The sequence below is a fragment of the Mustela lutreola genome, chromosome 1 (assembly GCF_030435805.1).
Source record: "Mustela lutreola isolate mMusLut2 chromosome 1, mMusLut2.pri, whole genome shotgun sequence".
Classification (NCBI taxonomy): domain Eukaryota; kingdom Metazoa; phylum Chordata; class Mammalia; order Carnivora; family Mustelidae; genus Mustela; species Mustela lutreola.
The window spans coordinates 163,470,065-163,487,570 of record NC_081290.1 but is presented as its reverse complement, the minus strand read 5'-3'; the positions used below and the strand labels follow the sequence as shown (position 1 = coordinate 163,487,570).

The window sequence follows — 17,506 nt, the reverse complement described above, 5'->3', positions numbered from 1 at the left end:
TGCTTAAATCTCACAACTCATCTTGGGGCCTTTCACATTATAAACTGCATTTTTCAAACATCTCTTCCAAACTGCTTCATGGTAGAGTAAATGAGCATCCGGTCCCCAGCTCCCGGGGTGTGGATGAAGCCAGCACCAGGGACACAGAACTGACTTGTTATTGACATGTCACTGACATCTCCTGCCTCCCTGGGAGTCCCTGTGCTCTGGGTAACCTTCTACTCTTGATCTAGGAGGTAGTTACAAGGGCATGTTCATTTTGTAAAAATTCATCCAGGTATTTGCATACCCAGGTTCAGAGCAGCCTTATTCCCAATAATCCAAAGGTAGAAGCAACTCAAGTGTCCATTGATGGATGAACGGAGAAAGAAAATGTGGTCTGTCCACATAATGGAATACTATTCTCTTATAAAGGAAGGAAATTCTGACCCGTGTTACAACGTGGATGAATCTTGAGGATACACATGTTAAGTGAAATAAGCTAGTCACCAGAAGACAAAGTACCATATGATTCCACTTATATGAGGTACCTATATGCCAAATTTAGAAAGAAAGTAGAATGATGGTTTTCAGAGGCTGGGAGGTGTGGGAATAGGGAGTGAGTGTTTAATAGGGACAGGGTTTCAGTTTGGGAAGATGAAAAAGTCGAATGTACTTACTGCCACTGAATTGTCCACTTAAAAATGGTTAAAATGGTGAGTTTTTAGTTATGTCTGTTTTACCACAATAAAGACAAAAACAAAAGTTTACACATGTGTATGCTTAGGATGGGTGCCATTCTACCTATATATGCTATTCTCGGGGAACGGAGAGTTGACTTTGAAAATGTACTCCATTTTATATTTGTATTTGATTTAGAAAGATATTCAGGCAAAGATTTTACTACATCTTTTACTACATGCTGGCACTCTGGGAAGATATCTATCCCACCGCGGCAGGGTACCCCAGGACAAAGGCTGGGGGTGGAGGAGTTCATGGATCCAAGTTCAAGGACAGTGTAAAAAAACTGAGCAAAGTACTTTGTTCAGAAGTCATCGACGTTAAGTTCTGTTCTCATAAATCGTGTTCTTTATAGGCAAGCAGCATTATTTTCCCTGTGTTGGGGACACATTGAGGAGGACATATGGTAGTTTGCACAAAACCTCCATGGGGCCAGCTGTGTCTGCTTGTGTAATAGAGTCTGACAATTAAAAAACTTAAAAAATGTGTCATCATTTGCCTATGATACTACAGTACAAAGTTCAAGATATTCCAAATAAAGGGACCAAAAGCCCTGGGCAAGAAGAAATTAACTGTGACCCTAATTACATCTTCATTCTCTGCTAAGTTCGTTCTCGCTCTACACCCACACTTGCCACGCGAAACTTGCCCGGGTATGCTGTTTTTGCCAAGAGAAGTGCGAAAGTTTCTGAACTCTGGACGGAAATCTTATCAAAACGGTCACCCTCATGCTTTATGCCCCTCGAAAGGATGGTCCTGGTGTCTGAAGGCTTCTCAGACACAGGCGGCAAGGGGAAGACCAGCTAGCACACCTGGCCAGTTTGTGCTCCCCACCAAGCACGTGCCATGCCTGACGGCAGGAGCACAGCTGGAATGACTAACAGAAGAAGGTCTGAAGGCTCACTTCAGATCTGGACTCAGCTGTAGGACAGAAACCAGCGCATCGCTGCGGTTGTGCATCTGTGGAATCTGCTTGGCCCACAGTGGCTAGTTCCACTGCTTTTGTGGGCCTGGAGCAGGGCAGGCTGCGGCCACTTCATCTGAGATCTCCTGGCCCAGCCAGGAGGAGCAACGCAGGTGGATGTCTGTGTGACGAGGCCACGCAGACTGACCGAGAAGACCCCTCCCCAGAGGGAAATGAACAATAATCATCACAAGCTGTTCGGCATCCAGGCAGCCCTGGGAGCAGACAACTACACCTCCCAATGCTCCTGCAACTGTGAAAGGAAGTTAGCCACTTGCCACCGCTGACATAAGATCACAGAGAAATTCTATACCCACGGAGCCCGTCTATCAGCTATGGGGGAAGAGAACTGATGTTCTGTGGAGTGCCCTGTGCCCTGAGGAGTCCCTACAGTTGAATACTGGCTATGAAGCTCTGTCCCTGATTGGCTGTCCTACAGAAGGTCTGCTCACCCAATGTCTATTTCAGGGCAATGAACACAGCAGCAGAAAATTTAGGAACAAAGACATAAGAGATTCCATTTTCCCACACAGCCAGCCAAGGAAGGAGATTTCCAATTCATGAGTCTCACTAATAAGATGTAAAAATGATGTATCACCCCACTTCAAAGCAAATAAACACAAGTTAATGAAAGGGCTACAAGTACAAAATTCTGGTGTTCTGCAACCTCATCGGACAGCAGCAGAATAAACAAAGTTGTTCGTGAATGAAGGACTTCAGAGGGAAGCCTCTTCTCTGTCATCGGATTTAGGAATCTCCCACGAAAGATACCAGCTGCCAGAATGCTCAGCCGATGGGGCAACTGTTCTCAGTGAGGTTTCTTTCTGGGGCCTTGGTCTTGTCCCACTGGTTTTACTCATCCCACTCCCAGACCCAGGAGCCTTAGAATGGGGGGGAAATGCTGCTTCCTAGTTCAGAGAGGGCCACCCCGAGCCCTCAAGAGGGACACTGCTTTCCTACAATTTCATAATAAGCTGGGAAATAAACCCAGGCTTCCTGACTTTGTAGCTGATTTACCTCAAGCACCAAATGGCCAATTACTGAATATTTACACAGAGATTTCTGATAGCAGGTGTATAAAAGTGATAAGCTCGGGATGAAGCCAGAGCCAAGATGAACGCTTAGGAGAACAGCTGATAGTCCAGGAGCAGCACTGAGAAACAGAGCCACCGTGGCCCAGGAAGGAGGAGGCTGGGTCAGGTCCTGGTTCCGCCAGTCACGGGCTGTGCCATCTGGACAGCTTATCTCTTTGCCAGTTTACTCAGCCTTAGTGGGGCATCATAATAATCAAATGACATAGCGGATAGAAGTGTAGTTTAGAAGGAATAAAATATGACATGAACATAGACTATAAAAACCAACAGAACTCAGATCAACATTACAAAGACATTTGGGGGAAAACTGGGAAATTTCTGCATATGGGTTGGGTATGAGATGAGAGTAAGGAATCATGGCTAATTTTCTTAGGTGTAATAACGGCATCATGGTTATTTAATATTTTTCAAGATCATGCTGAAATAAATACATAGGAATGGAATGATTATCAAATCTGAAATCTGGCACTTGCTTTAAAATACTTCAATGAGAAAAGAAAAAGCAAAGGAATAGTTAGAAGCAACTGTGGCAAAAATATTGAGAACATGAAGCTGGGTGAGAAGCTATGGGGGCCTTCTCTCTATTTGTGTGCATATTTGAAATTTTTCAGAATATAATTTTAAAATACACATTGCAGAACCCGGGGGGGGGGGACATCACAAAGCTTCACCGATGGTAACCCCCAGAGCACAGAAAATCTGTTTCCCTCCCAAGAAAGGCCCTTCCACACTGGTCATCCAGAGGTCAGAGAGAACAAGGACATGGCAAAAGGCCGGGAGAAGCAAGGCCAGGAACCCAGCTGGAGAGGAGACAGACAGAAGCCTCTTTGCAGAATTTTCCTGTCTGCCATGCATCAAAATGTCAGCCAACCTGTAATGTCAAGTGCATACTTTGTCTTCAGACCTAAGTTTCATACTCTCTTTAGACCAAGTCACTTTTTAACACAAAGTCACAGGGAGACAAACAGATTTGTACATATGCACACCATTGAGACTGGAGCTTTTGGGGCCCCCAAAGCCCCAGGGGTCCATGAGGGCATGCACTTGGCCATGGATTTGATGGTCCTTCCCCAGGCAGATACTAGGGACAGTAAGGAGAACAGGACAAAAGGGAGAGGGAAATGGATGATTTAGGTGAGGCAGGGTCCAGTGAGTCCCTCATTCATCTGGGCAGTGACCAGGGAAATGAAGGCTTCGCCCTCCTCTTAAGCCCCATCCCTGACCATTTTAAGTAGAGAATACACCATAAATAACTAAATAATTCCAAGAAGGGTAACAAATGGGCTTTGGGGATTCCTGGACAGACAAGCTCGGGGTGGCATAAGGGAGGATCTGGGTTAAGGGAAGGGGGCTGGAGGCCCCACACTGACCAACTCAGGGGCCCTGAGTTGGGGCTTCGTGCTTTTCCTCCTCTTCGAAAATGAGCAATTAGACTGATTTTAAGAACCCCGCAGTTCAAAGATTTTAGGGGGCGAAATTGATTGGGAGCATGTTTCTGACTTTATGCACATCGTTCTTCTCACCTGGAGCTGAGGTTTCCAAGCAAACTGAATAGTTCAGTGCCCCCTCCGCCCCCACCCGGCCAGTTCCGCCGGGTCCTCTCACCCCACCCGTGCTGTTTTTTGGGTGGTCTTTGCTTCTTCCTCCAATCATTTCTATTCCGGCGCTGATTTATGGCGACACCTCCAGCAGGCTGCTACGTTAGAAGGCTCCCAAATTTGGGCTTGGGGGGAGGGTGTGCAGAGCGTAGTGGCCAAAGCGCCTGCGTAAAATCTGCAGGCACTGAAGACCGCCGGATACGGAGGTCTGCGTACTAGCCTAGTCTACGTACTAGACTAAAATTTGCTCTACCCCCTGGGTCGACCCCTGCTTGCACGATTCGCCGGGTAGCCTGTGCCGGTTCTTTCCTACTCCAGGACCTTTCCGTGATAACGGCGGGAAAGGTTTTCCGGTCCCCGGCCAAGCAGAAGGGCATCCCTTGCGTGCGATCGCGCCTGTTCTCGCACAGGACTCAGGACGCTCGGGCGCTCAGCCCAGCCTCTCCAGCAGGCTGGGGAGAAAGCCCAATTCCTAGGCAGTGGGCACCAGAGCACCCAGGCGCAGTCCCAATGGCCCCCACCCACTCTGCCCTACCCAGCCCAGTGCTCTCCGTATCTCCAAAGCCGCTGCACCGGGGACACCCCAGGGCGCCCCCTGCTCCCCGCGCGCGCGCTCCACCTCCTCAAAAGTCATTAACTCCGAGTATCCCTGTCCACACGCAGCACACTCCTGGGCACCTAGAGCGCAAGAGCCTCGACTAGCTCCGTCCTGCCAGGTTACGGGCGTCCCGCAGCAAGCAAGGAACCGAGCGCCCTGCTCTCCCGGGCGCGCCCGCTGCATCGCCCTGTCCCGCTCAGGAGAGGTGGGGCTGGGCGGGTCCGCCCGAGTCCGAAAGGGCACCGCGTTAGCCTGCAGGTCCTAGCATCTCTTCGAGGAAGAGCCTTCGCTCGGAGAGCCCGCCGCGCAGGTTCCGGGGGATCCGGACCACCGCCAAGGGGCAGCTCCGCAGCGAGTGGAGCCCGGAGATTCCACCCGGACTCTCCCGCTTCCTTGCCTACCGCGTTGGGGAGGGCAGGGGCGACGAGCGCTCTTACTTGGCAGCCGGGGCCGACACTTCCCACGGTAGCCCCTCTCCGTGCCGTTCGCCGCCGACCCCCTTTCCCGAGCAGAGGGGGCGAGCCGACTTCTCAGGCCGCTGGAGAAAGCGGGCTACAAGCTTCGGACGCCGCGGACTGGAGTCACTCCTTTAGGCTTTTCCCGGTACTTTTAACGCGAGTCGGAAGGCAAACCCCTCCCCGGGCCCACCCCCTTCCCGGGGGGCGGCCGCCACTGCAGGCCCGGCCTCCAGCCCCTTTTGTTGTAATTCGAGAGCGGCCCTTCCCCGGGCCAGAGAGGGCGGCGCGGGGGAGGCTGCGCGCGGGAGGGGCAGCCCTTCCCAGGCTCCTCTCGCCCAGGTTTCCGGAGCCCGAGATGCTAGGGAGGGGACCTTTCCTCTGGGGAGATTCCTCTACCCACCCCTACTCTCAATAGCTCCCGGAATTTAACTCTTCGATGCTCTTATGCACCAGCATTAGGGTCCACGCCTGATGGGTCTTGGTCTCCAGAGAACTCGATGCTGCCCCGCGCATAATAGATGCTCAGTAAAAACTGATCAGTGAAGGAGATCAGAAACTTTCATCCATCTCGCCTGGCTTTCTCCTCTATGAGGAAAGCAGATTCTGAACTTGAAAACAAATAGCCCCCTTTTCTTCCAGCAGGTCAGGTCTACCGCCTTTGACAAGCCTCCCTCTCCAAGGATTCGTTTTCTTCTTTGTAATTCAAGGCTTTGGATTCAGTGACCTCTATGGTCCTTCCCTGCTTGGCAGGGCCAGGATTCACACACCTTGTGCTCAGGGAACAGAACAAGATGCAGCTAACGGGTGCGTTTGGGAAGAGGGACACTTCATTACCGGCTCAGAAGCTCACACAGGGGGCAAAGTGAAGAGCACCTTTGGAGTTGGAGGAGCCCTCTGTGCCGTTTCCCAGGGTTCCTTATGCAAGAGCAAGGCAGGAGGCAGCCAGCTGGAAAACAAGGCCCCAGTCTGAGAGCCTCTGGGTGGGCAGTATCCAGAAGCAGACTGTCAACAGATGTCTGCTACAGGAAAGGGGGCGACCCTCCTCCCGCTCCTGCCTTAGTCCCCTCCACCTAACCACTCCTTCCCTAGCAAACCCACAGCACCAGCAGCGACAGGTGGTGACTCCCAGACTCACCTTCAGCTCAGACCTCTCTCTTCATTGTGGATTCGTAAACCCACTGGCCTCTGGCACATCCATCTTCCCTTGGCCCTGATGTTTCCTGTGGCCATAGCTGGTTTAGCATGCTACACCAAACTTGGTCCCTAACTCACAGCCCATCCCAACCCCTGTGAGCTCTGCCAGGCAGAAAAAGGGGCTCCTCCCGCTCCTCCTCCTTACCCTCCCCTTGAATCAGTCCTCTGGTCTTGTAGGCATGGAGGGAGAGGGGCAGGAGGGAGATGGGTGTGGCTATCAAACAGCAGCTGGAGTCCTGCTGGGCCAGAATTGTTCAGTATCTGGACTGTGGTGGTGGATACAAGAACTTACACTGGGAATAAAAATTGCGTAGAATGTAATAAGCAGGTACAAGCAAAACCGGGAGAATCTGAATAAGATCAGTGGATTTTATCAAGGTCAATATCCTGGTTGGGATATTGCCCTATGGTTTTACAAAAAGTCACTGTTGGGGAAAACTGGCAAAGTGTACCAGGCATCTCTCTGTATTATTTCTTACAACTGCATGTGAATCTACAATTATCTCAATAAAATTTTTAATTGACAAAAACAAAAAAAGCATTCACCCACAGGGATCCACTCTGATCCCCTTTACAGCTGCTGAGGAGCCCCCCTCAAAGGCATTTCCGGCCTGCCCATCTCTCAGCCACATTCTTTCCTCTCCCCCAGGGACCCTATTTGCTGTTCAGCGTGCCTGCTGTTTCACGCCCCTGGGCCTTTGCACATGCCGTTCCCTGGCCTTGTCTGCCCAGCAATGACTAGTTCTTTGAGATCTCACTCAGTCTGCAGAGTTGACACCCTACACAGTGCCTGCACATAGTGGATGTTCAGTAAATGCCAGTGAAACGGAGGTCTCTCCTCTCCCCTCAGCTCCTTCTCTGATCCCTCCACTTCTGATCCTACTCTTCGTGCTAAAGCATTAGCCCATATGGTATAAAATGAAAGGAAGCTAGCTTTGTAAACAATGTGTTGTCTGGTTGTGAAAAAAGGCAAACTCCTTGTGGACCATTAGAAAATATGAAAAAGTAGAAAAAAATATGAAAAAGTATAAAAAAGAAACTTGTCACCCTCATGTGCTATTACCCATAGATAAACACCTAACACTGGGGAGTATTTCCTTCAGGATACTTTAAAAATCAAACCTAGATAAAGTTTCTGTACTCAGCATTTTTTTTTTTTTTTTACTGTGTGTGTGTGTGTGTGTGTGTGTGCGCGCGCACTTCTCAATATACTTTTTAATGGTTTCAGGCTCTGCCAGCATCTAAAACTACCATGTTTGGTGGCATTATTTCTCCATTGTTAGATACCAAGTTATTTATAACTTTTTACTAGGTTAAATTATACCAGGACAGTCATCCTTGGGAAAGGAATATTTATTGGGCAGCTACTATGTGGTTCTTGCTAATTGCTACAGATGAGAAAGTGGAGGCTTGGAGAGACTGTGTAATTTCTGCAGACTTGAAGTATTGATAAGTGGCCAACCTGTGACCATTGAAGCATACTTAGCTCCTTCTACAAATACTCAGCAGCCTCACACACAAGGTCTCTACAAGCCCACCTATGCCTCGCCATGCCCCGACTTCCAGGAGAAAACGAGTATTTGAAGCTTGTATGGAGTGGATGCAGAGAGCATGAATGCACTTTCAGGAAGGCAGATGTTCTAGATGAAACAAAATGCTTTATGTCCATATGTCATTCATACAGCCCACTTGTGACGACCCCCTCCCCATCTCCCAGGCAGAGGCAGAGCCACGCAATGGATTCACATCTGCAGTCAGAGTACCTGGGATCGCATGCCGACTCCATCACTTCCTGCCTGAACTCTTTGCCTGGCTGACCTCTTCTGTAAAAAGCATCTCACTCAAACCACTTCTAGAGGAGTGAAAGGGGCCATACCCGTGGGGGCGTAGAACAGTCCTTACCACGTGGGATGGCGCCCAAGTTGCTGTTTGGCCTCTGATCCTGCAGGGCTGCGGGGAGGAGGGCAGGGTGCTGCCGTGGACTCTGTGGGAGCTGGACCTGCAGACCCCCAGCAGTGAGAGGGAAGGAAGCCGGTAGCTGCCTGCCACCTAGCAGGAGCCATGGCGATGGCATCCCCAGGACACACCCCTGCGATGTGATGGCTGAGTCCAAGGGTATGGACTATTCTCTCTCTTTTTCCTTGGCTCTTGAGCTCGGTGGTCAAATACCTTCTAAGTCTGGGTATGTCCCAGGAAGGACAACTGGGCTCTCAGTGGAGGCCCAGCTGATCTCCTTACCAATCTTTGCCCTCAGGGGGCGGACACACCTGTGTGGGGAGACAGACAAGACCCAAACAGACATGGAAGAACAACGCAATGGGGGAGAAGCCGATGACAAGTACTACGGAGAAGACCAGAGCGGAGGGAGGTATAGGGTGTTATTTCACCAGCGTGGCCGGGAAGACCTTGTCTGGCAAGGTGGCATTTTGGGCTGGAAAGACTCACCTTCCTTTGGGTTCCACCGCGCCCCCCTCATGGTGGTTATGTATCCAATTTCTCTTTCTTATAGGACTATCACAGGCTCCCTTGTGCAGAAACCATGGGTCTAGAGCGACTTTGCCTCTGTAGCCACCTGGGGAGCTAGCAGTGGACCCTTCACATGTCACCAGCATCCGTGTTTGTTGAAGTGAATAGACTGAACTGAAACATATGAAAGCCTGTATGTCTGACACATCATTGTAGTCCACATTGTTCATGATTGCAGTAAGAAGAATGAAAAAAAACTAGTAGTTTCAATCTATGCCATCCAAGAAGAGGCTCCAGCTCGCCTGCTTGTTAAGTTAAAAGGGGAACCTAGCAACCAAACAAACATTGGTTCCTTTGGGAAAGTGATTTGGAAATGCACGCTCACGGCCAGGGTGGTGGTCTGCTCTTGTGCTCGCACAGGGATTGCAGTTTAAAGAAGTCAGGCTGGTCAGATAGTTCATCTATCTGACCATGTTGGCCAGATATCAGACCCCCCTGGCTGGCTTTCTCAGATTCAGCGATCTGTAGTGTTATCACAATCACCTTAAAGGGGTGTGGGTGCTTCGTAGGACGAGCTTGGGGAAATTCTCTTCCTCCTGGCCGGCAGCGCCCCCTCGTGTCAGTGTCTCGCACGGCGTTGAGCGCCGGCACTCTTCAGGCGGTGTTGCGAACCGCGGGGTGGGGGTGGGGGATTTGGAGAGGACCTGACGTCTATCTCTGTTATAGCTGCGCTGTCTGAAACCTGCATCCGACCGCAGTGCGGGAGTAGCTTAGCCGCAGAGCCGCGAGCTGATCCAGATCGAGGTCTTCTACGCCCGAGGAGAACCACAAATCTCCTCGGCACAACTGTAAACTGCACGTGTGTGAAAGTTAAGAGCCCTTAGGCTGCCTCCGCCTTTTCTCCAGAGAACGCGTGTTTTCATATGGTAAAAGTATAATTTCACCTGTATAACCTATTTTCTAGGATGTGTAATCATTCTTTGTCACACACCTAGGACCAAGCCTCCTCCCTCTCTCCCCTTTTCCTTTTCTTTATTATTAATCATCATAACAACATGTTTGAAGGTGCAAAACAATTTATTTGGGACCCCAAAGTTTTTCGGAGCCTTCTCCAATGACGAAAGCAGAGCAAGGCAATTCTTTACATTCTTCAAAGAGGAAAATTAAGTCTAGAAAAGGGAAGTTCCATTTTTCCACGACTACCTGGCCATTTCTGTCCAGAATTTGAGTCGGCAGCTGCTTGGTTCCTTGGATAACGTCTGGTGCTTGTAGCCCATTTGGGGTCCTGTTTGGCCTGATGTGGCCCAGTCCTCCCCTCCCTTGCAGACTCACCAGGGTAGCTCTAGTTTACATAACAGCATGCATTCCTCTTCTGGGGGTTGCTGTGTCTGAAATTCTGTCCTTAGAAATTAGTCTCTTATGAATAAAGTCCCGATACATGCAACAGTATGGTTGAGTCTCAAAATTTTCCCGTTGAGGGGTACCTGAGAGGCTCAGTCATTGGGCATCTGCCTTCGGCTCAAGTCGTGATCCCAAGATCCTGGGATCAAGCCCTGCATCAGACTCCCTGCTTGGCGGGAAGCCTTCTTCTCCCTTTCCCACTTCCCCCTGCTTGTGTTCCCTCTCAACACTGTGTCTCTGTCGAATAAATAAAATCTTTAAAAAATTTTTTTTTTCCTGTCGAGCCCCTTCCTAAACAAGCCAGCCACCAAAGAGTAGGATACCATATGATCCCGTTCATAGAAAACTCTGGGACAGTCAGCACTTAACTGCTGTGACAGAAAGCAGATCGGTGGTGGCCTGAGGCATGGAGGTGGGCATGGCATTTGCCTGGAAAGGAGCAAGAGAGGACAAACGTTTTGGAGTGATAGAAATTATCTACTTCTCGATTGTGGTGGTGTTTACATGGGTATACGTCTTCTTCCCTAAGTCGTGAAACTAAACAGTTAAAATGGTTGAATTTTATTTTAGAGAAATTATTCCAGAACGAGTGTTGTTTGAAACCTTGTCCTCTCTTCTGGGGCTCCTCCCCATTCTGATGCAAGCAGCAAACCCCTAAAATGCAAGCAGCAAACCCCTTCTCCAGAAGGGGTTTGAATCCTATTTCCCCTGCTTGCGGAGTCCTGTGAGCTGAGCATGTCATTTAACCTCTCTGGGCCTCGGTTTCTTCACATGTCAAATGCCTCCGCATTTTCCTGCGCAGAATCCTCGTGCGGCCGGATTGAGTTCATGAACATGAAGTACCTGGAATAAAGTGTCTGGTGCGTGGGCACCACCCAGCCAGTTTTAAAGCAATTCACACGGAGGTGTAAATGTCACTTCAAGTTGTCTTCTTTTTTCTAATTACTGTGTTTTTGAGTGTAGTGTGAGGTTTACAGAAGAATTGAGCAGCCAATACGAGAGCGCCCACATATCCAGCCTTCACACATTGAATTTCCTCTCTTACCAACATCTTGATTAGGGTGGCACATTTGTTACAATTGATGAACCATATGACACCATATTATTAACTAAGGTCCATAGTTTACATTAGGGTCTTTGGTTGTACATCCTGTGGATTTTGACAAATGTGTAATGACATGTATTAACCATTATAATATACAGAAAAGTTTCATTGCCCTAAAAATCCTCCCTGCTCTGCCCGTTCTTCCTCCCCGCTGCTCAACCCCCAGCAACCGCTGATCCTTACACTCTCCCCACATAGTTTTGTCTTCTTCAGAATGTCATATAGTTGGAATCCTATAGAGTGTCAACTTTTCAGATTGGTCTCTTTCACGTGGTGATCTGTGTTTATGTTTCTCCCGTGTCTTTTCATGGCTTGATAGCCCAATTCTTTTTATTGCTGAATCGTATTCCGTTGTCTGGCTGTAGCACAGTTTTTCTAATCCATTCACCTCCTGAAGAACATCTTGGTTGCTGCCAAGTTTTGGCAGTTATGCATAAAGCTTCTATAAACATTTGTGTATGGTCATAAGTTTTCAGCTCATCTGGGCAAGTGCCAAGGGGCACCACTGCTGGGTCATATGGTGAGACTCTGTTTAGTTTAAATGGTAGAGCCCTACAATGGAATATTATGCAGCTTTAAAAAGAAGGAAATTCTTTTTTATTTTTCTTTTTTATTTTTTATAAACATATATTTTTATCCCCAGGGGTACAGATCTGTGAATCGCCAGGTTTACACACTTCACAGCACTCACCAAAGCACATACTCTCCCCAATGTCCATAACCCCACCCCCCTTCTCCCAAGCCCCCTCCCCCCAGCAACCCTCAGTTTGTTTTGTGAGATTAAGAGTCACTTATGGTTTGTCTCCCTCCCAATCCCATCTTGTTTCATTGATTCTTCTCCTACCCACTTAAGCCCCCATGTTGCATCACCACTTCCTCATATCAGGGAGATCATATGATAGTTGTCTAAAAAGAAGGAAATTCTGACACGTGCTAAAATGTAGGTGAACCCTGAGGACATGACACTAACTGAAATAAGCCAGACACAAAAGGACAAATACTGCGTGATTCCACTTATATGAGGTGATTTAGAGTAGTCGAAATCCTAGAGACAGAATGTAGAAGGCTGGTTGCCAGGAACTGGGGAGAAGGGGAGTGGGAAGGTGTTGTTCGATGGAGACAGAGTTTCAGTTCCACAGGATGAAGGAGACGGAGTTATGAGATGGTATAGAGAGTTCTGGAGATGGTTGGTGCTTATGGTTGCACAACATTATGAATGTATTTAATACCACCCATCGGTATTACACTTAAAAATGGTTAAGATGGAAAATTTTATGTGTATTTTACCATAATAAAAACTATAGGGAAAAAAGGCCATATAAAGCAGAGAAATGGGGGTGGGGGGAAGAGTATACTTTGTTTTCTAAAAAACTGTCAAACTGTCTTTTGAAGTGGCTGTTCCACAGTGCATTTCCACCAGTGATGAATGAGTCCCCAGGGCTTGCATTCTCACCAGCACTTGACCTTGTCCGCTCCAGTAGGTCTGTAGTGGTGTCTCACTGTTGTTTTAATTTGCATTTGCCTGATGACATGTGATGTGGAGGATCTTTTCTTAGGCTTATTTGCATCTGCTCACGTTTTTTTTGGTGAGCTGTCTTTTCAGATACTTTCTCCATGTTTTGATGGGGTTATTCATTTCCTTATTGTTGAATTTTGAATTCTTTGTATATTTTATATAGTCCTTCATGTGTTTTGCAAAGATTCTCTCCCAGTCTGTGGTTGGGAGTTTTCACCAAGCACCTGGAGTTTCATCATACTTCCTCTGTGTGTTGGAGATGGGGGCGGGGTTGTGTATAGCAGATAGGATTGGAAGGGGGTGGGGACTAGGATTAAACAAAACTTGATGCAGTCTTCAGGAGACTTATATTGTGATTTAGGAGAGAAGATCACATAGAAATTAAATAACAACAATCAGAGGGACCAGAGAGTCCCAGGGGCTTCGTGGTGTCTGGGGAGCGTGATAGGTGGCAGTGGGGGATAAGACGAGGGTAGGGACTAGACATTCAGGAAGAAGAGGCAATGCCTGCCAGGCTGGGCCGGGTGGGGGTGGCAGGAGGAAGACACACCCCTGGGAAAGCAGCTTAATCCTTGCTCAGGAAGAGCTCTGGGACATCTTGGAGCAGGTTGGATGTGGCTGGGCACAGAGTGGACCCCGGAGATTTGGCAAAGGCCCAGAACATGGGGTGATGGGTTCTGAAGACAGGCTTCACCCCCATTATGGTATTTCTGCTCTCCTCACTTCCCACTTGACCACTTCTCCAGGAAAGTCTCCAGCTGGGAGAAGAGGGAGACTCTTCCCTAGCACAGTCGTTTGGAGGGAAAAAAAGAAAAAAAATTCCAAATCTTATTCCCAGACACCTGGCTTCTGCTAGTCTGACCACCTTGTCTCAAAGTTGCTGCTAAAACAGGGAGGGGGAGCACCAGAGAAAAATGGGAGCTTTTCTGCAGAGCGATGGGTTGGCACCTGGCAGGGCCCTCGCTCGCGCCCGCAGCCCAGCAAAGCCTTGCCACCTCCCAGAAAGCATTTGAGCAGTCCGGCCAGGTCACTCGGGGTTGGCTGAGGACACAGCCTGACTCCATTCCATTCTAGCCGCTGGCATTTACAAGGCTCTTGCGTGCCCAGACCCAGCTCGGCACCCTAGGGTAGGGAGAAGAGGTATGAATTCTACTCTGCCCACCAGCCCCTTGCTCCCGGGGGGAGAGGCCCCAGGACCAGCCTTTCCTGGCGGCTGTCTTAAATATCTCGAGAGGCTGGGAGGTTCCGAGGAAGGCACAGTTCAGGAGAAGGTCTCCAAGCTCCAACAGGGCCAGTGACCAAAATGGCAGGAACAGGGCTGTGGATCGAACTGTGTCCCCTTGAATTCACATGCTGAAGCCCTCCCAACCCCCACCCCAGTGTGATGGCATTTGGACAGGGCTTTGGGAGGTCATGAGGTTAGATGAGGTCATGAGGGTAGGGCCCTCATGATGGGGTTTGTGGCTTTGTAAAAAGAGGGAGAGAGATCAAAGCATGTGTTCTCTCTCTCTCCTCCCATCAGGTGAGGACTCAGCTGGCTGCAGGTGGGCAGGAAGCAGGCTCCTGCCAGGAAAGGTGGGCAACTTGATCTTGGCTTGCAGGCTCCAGAACTGTGCGAGGTAAATGCCTGCTGTTGTAGCCGCCCAGGTGTGGTTTTTGTTGCAGTAGCCCGAGCCGACTTGCACAAACACGCCTGTGGCTCTTCTTCCCAGACCTCTGCCACCGCGGACAGCTGGCAGCATGGTCAGCCTGTGGCTTTGGCTTCTTTGTCCTCTGACTTCACAGTTACTCCCCTCCTGCGCACAGGCTCACTCCCTGACCCCCATCGCCTCCCCTCCAATGCTCAAGCGCAGCATAAATTAAGATGCCCCAAATATGTGAGCCTATCTGCCCCTTCCCTCGGCTACTGCCCTAACTCTCCTCCAGGTGACTGCTAGTCGCTGACTTCGCCCCTGATGCTCTAGGCCAGCAGGGCTTCTCAAAGTGTGCTCTGGGGACCCCTGGGGGTTACTAAGACCCTTGCAAGGAGTCCATGAGGTCAAACGATTTTTATAAAACTAAGACCTTATTTTCCTTTTTATTCTCATTTTTCTGGAGCTGGCCATAGGCCAGGAGCCATGGGCACCCCTTCCTCCAGACTGATAAACAGGTGTTCTGGAACGTTCCAGGAATGTCAGGCAACTCAGATTTTGGTTTCAGGTTTTCTCTTCAGGAAACAATAGGTTGAATTAGATAATGAAGGATCCTTCTATCTATAAAAGTGGCATCACTCTATTTTTGGGAGGGGGGAATCTTGGTGTTTTTCCTGTAGATTAGGATCTAATTGTGTCTTCCCCCACCTACGTGGTAGAGCTCTTGAGAAGACAAAATAGATTAAACATGCATGTGGTCTAGATGGGGAAAGTAGCTCCCCAATTATCAAGTGTGATTATGGTGAGTGGGACAACCCAATAAACATCAGGGAAGTCCAAGGCCGGTCCCCAACTACCAGCCTCCTTGGTTGCTAGGAGACCGCATCCAGGAGGCTCAAGACAAAGCAGCCGTCTCTCCAACAGCTTCTACTTTAGGAATTGGAATCATTTTTCCTTAAAGGATCCCTGGAGCTGTGGAGCTGTAGTAAGAAACAAAACAAAACAAAACCCCGTTCTCCGCGGTTCGGTGTATATCACTTCTGGCCCTTCAGTCTCATTATCTATCTGTCTGTTGATCACCTCAAAACTTTTAAAATGATGGAATATAACCTACACACGCACAAATGTATAATATATAAATATGAGCTTAATGAGCTAATATAAATAAACATCTAATTATGGTCCAGCTGGGTAATTAGAATATTACTGGCGTCCCAGAAACATCCCCACAACACAAGCCCCTTCCTCCAATGCTCTCTCTTTTTTAATGGTGATGACTTTCCTGTAGTCTCTCCCAGGTGTCTTATTGTCGGAGGCTCCTGGGACCAGGGCGGGTTTTACCCTCTAGGCCCCTGGGTTTAACTGCTTCTAGAAGCGTCCAATGCCCAAACACGGACCTCTAGCCTGCTCCTCTCCAAAGCCCTTCAGATTCCCGGTGTCTGACTCTGTGCTTCATGTCTCCCCTGGGTATCTGAGTGATACCTCAAACTCCACTTCTGATCCTCTCCCCCACATCTGCCCATATCAGAAAAGGTAAAGCCATCCTTCCTGCTGACTCATTCACTTCTAATCCCCCAGATTCACTCCAAATCACTGGATCCCCAGAATCCCGACTCCTCACTTCCGGTACTCATCATCTCTCATTTAGATAACTAACACAGCTCAACTGATCCCTTCACTTCTATCTTTGCCTCAACAGCTGGTTTCAAACCCATCAGTCAAATTCTGTCTCTGCTCTGACGTCACCTTGTGATAATTTCCCATCACACCGAGAGTGAAAGCCAAAGTTCTTACAACTAGTCCATGAACTCCTAGATGCTCTGCCCCCGACTGCATGCCTCTCCGACCTTATCTTCCTTTTGCTATCTCTGCTCCAGCTGCCCTCTTTGCTGTTCTTCAAATGCCCCACATCTGTTCCTGCTCCAGGGCATTTGCACAGGTTCCTATCACACTGAAACTCTCTTTCCCAGGGTCTCCTTGGACTTCTTCTCTTGCCTCCTTCAAGATTTTGCTCTTGTGCCATGTTCTCTGGAAGAACGTTCTTTTTAAAGATTTTTTTTTACCTATTTGACAGACAGAGATCACAAGTAGGCAGAGAGGCAGGCAGAGAGAGAGAGGAGGAAGCAGGCTCCCTGCTGAGCAGAGAGCCTAATGCGGGACTCGATCCCAGGACCCTGGGATCATGACCTGAGCCGAAGGCAGAGGCTTTAACCCACTGAGCCACCCAGGCCCCCCTGGAAGAACATTCTTGACGGTAATAGTTTAACTTCCAACCCCTCCTCCCAACTTTGGCATTTCCTGGTTACCATCTCAGCTTTGTATTTTTTCCATGTAGCCCTCAAAATTTCTAGGCATACCATATACATTATTCATTCATTTCCTTTTCCACTGGTGTGTGAGCTCCACAGGGGGCAGACCTTGCTTTTTTTTTTTTTTTTTATTGGTTTTCTCTTCTCACTGCTATTTCGAGTACCTAAAACAGTACTTGTGGAATGAATGAATGGGTTTCTCTGAGACCAGGGGAGCCGGAGGAGCAGATGCCAAGCGCGTCATGTCTCCTGCTTCGCACCTCATCTCAGCGTGCTCAGTCACAATCACCTCCTGATGTCTCTCAGAAAATCAGAAGTTCGTACCTCTCTAGGTTTTCATGATGATTTTACAGACATATTCACAACTCCCTACAGAGCTGGAGAAAGTTATGTCCATTTGGCTGAGGGAAAACTGAGGTACAAGAGAGTGAGCATGCTGTTCAGCATTTGGC

At 48.8% G+C, this 17,506-nt stretch overlaps 1 protein-coding gene across 3 annotated transcripts in view; it reads right to left on the bottom strand.

The window, feature by feature from the left end:
• Positions 1–5,660, bottom strand: part of LOXL2 (lysyl oxidase like 2) — an 87,509-nt gene extending 81,849 nt beyond the window's left edge. For 2 of the 3 annotated variants that reach the window (XM_059178117.1, XM_059178123.1), the window contains exon 1: positions 5,412–5,660. The gene's annotated coding sequence lies outside the window, so the exon portion shown is untranslated. The remainder of the gene's footprint in view (positions 1–5,411) is intronic. The other variant, XM_059178129.1, reaches the window with a different exon arrangement.
• Positions 5,661–17,506: the final 11,846 nt, after the last annotated feature.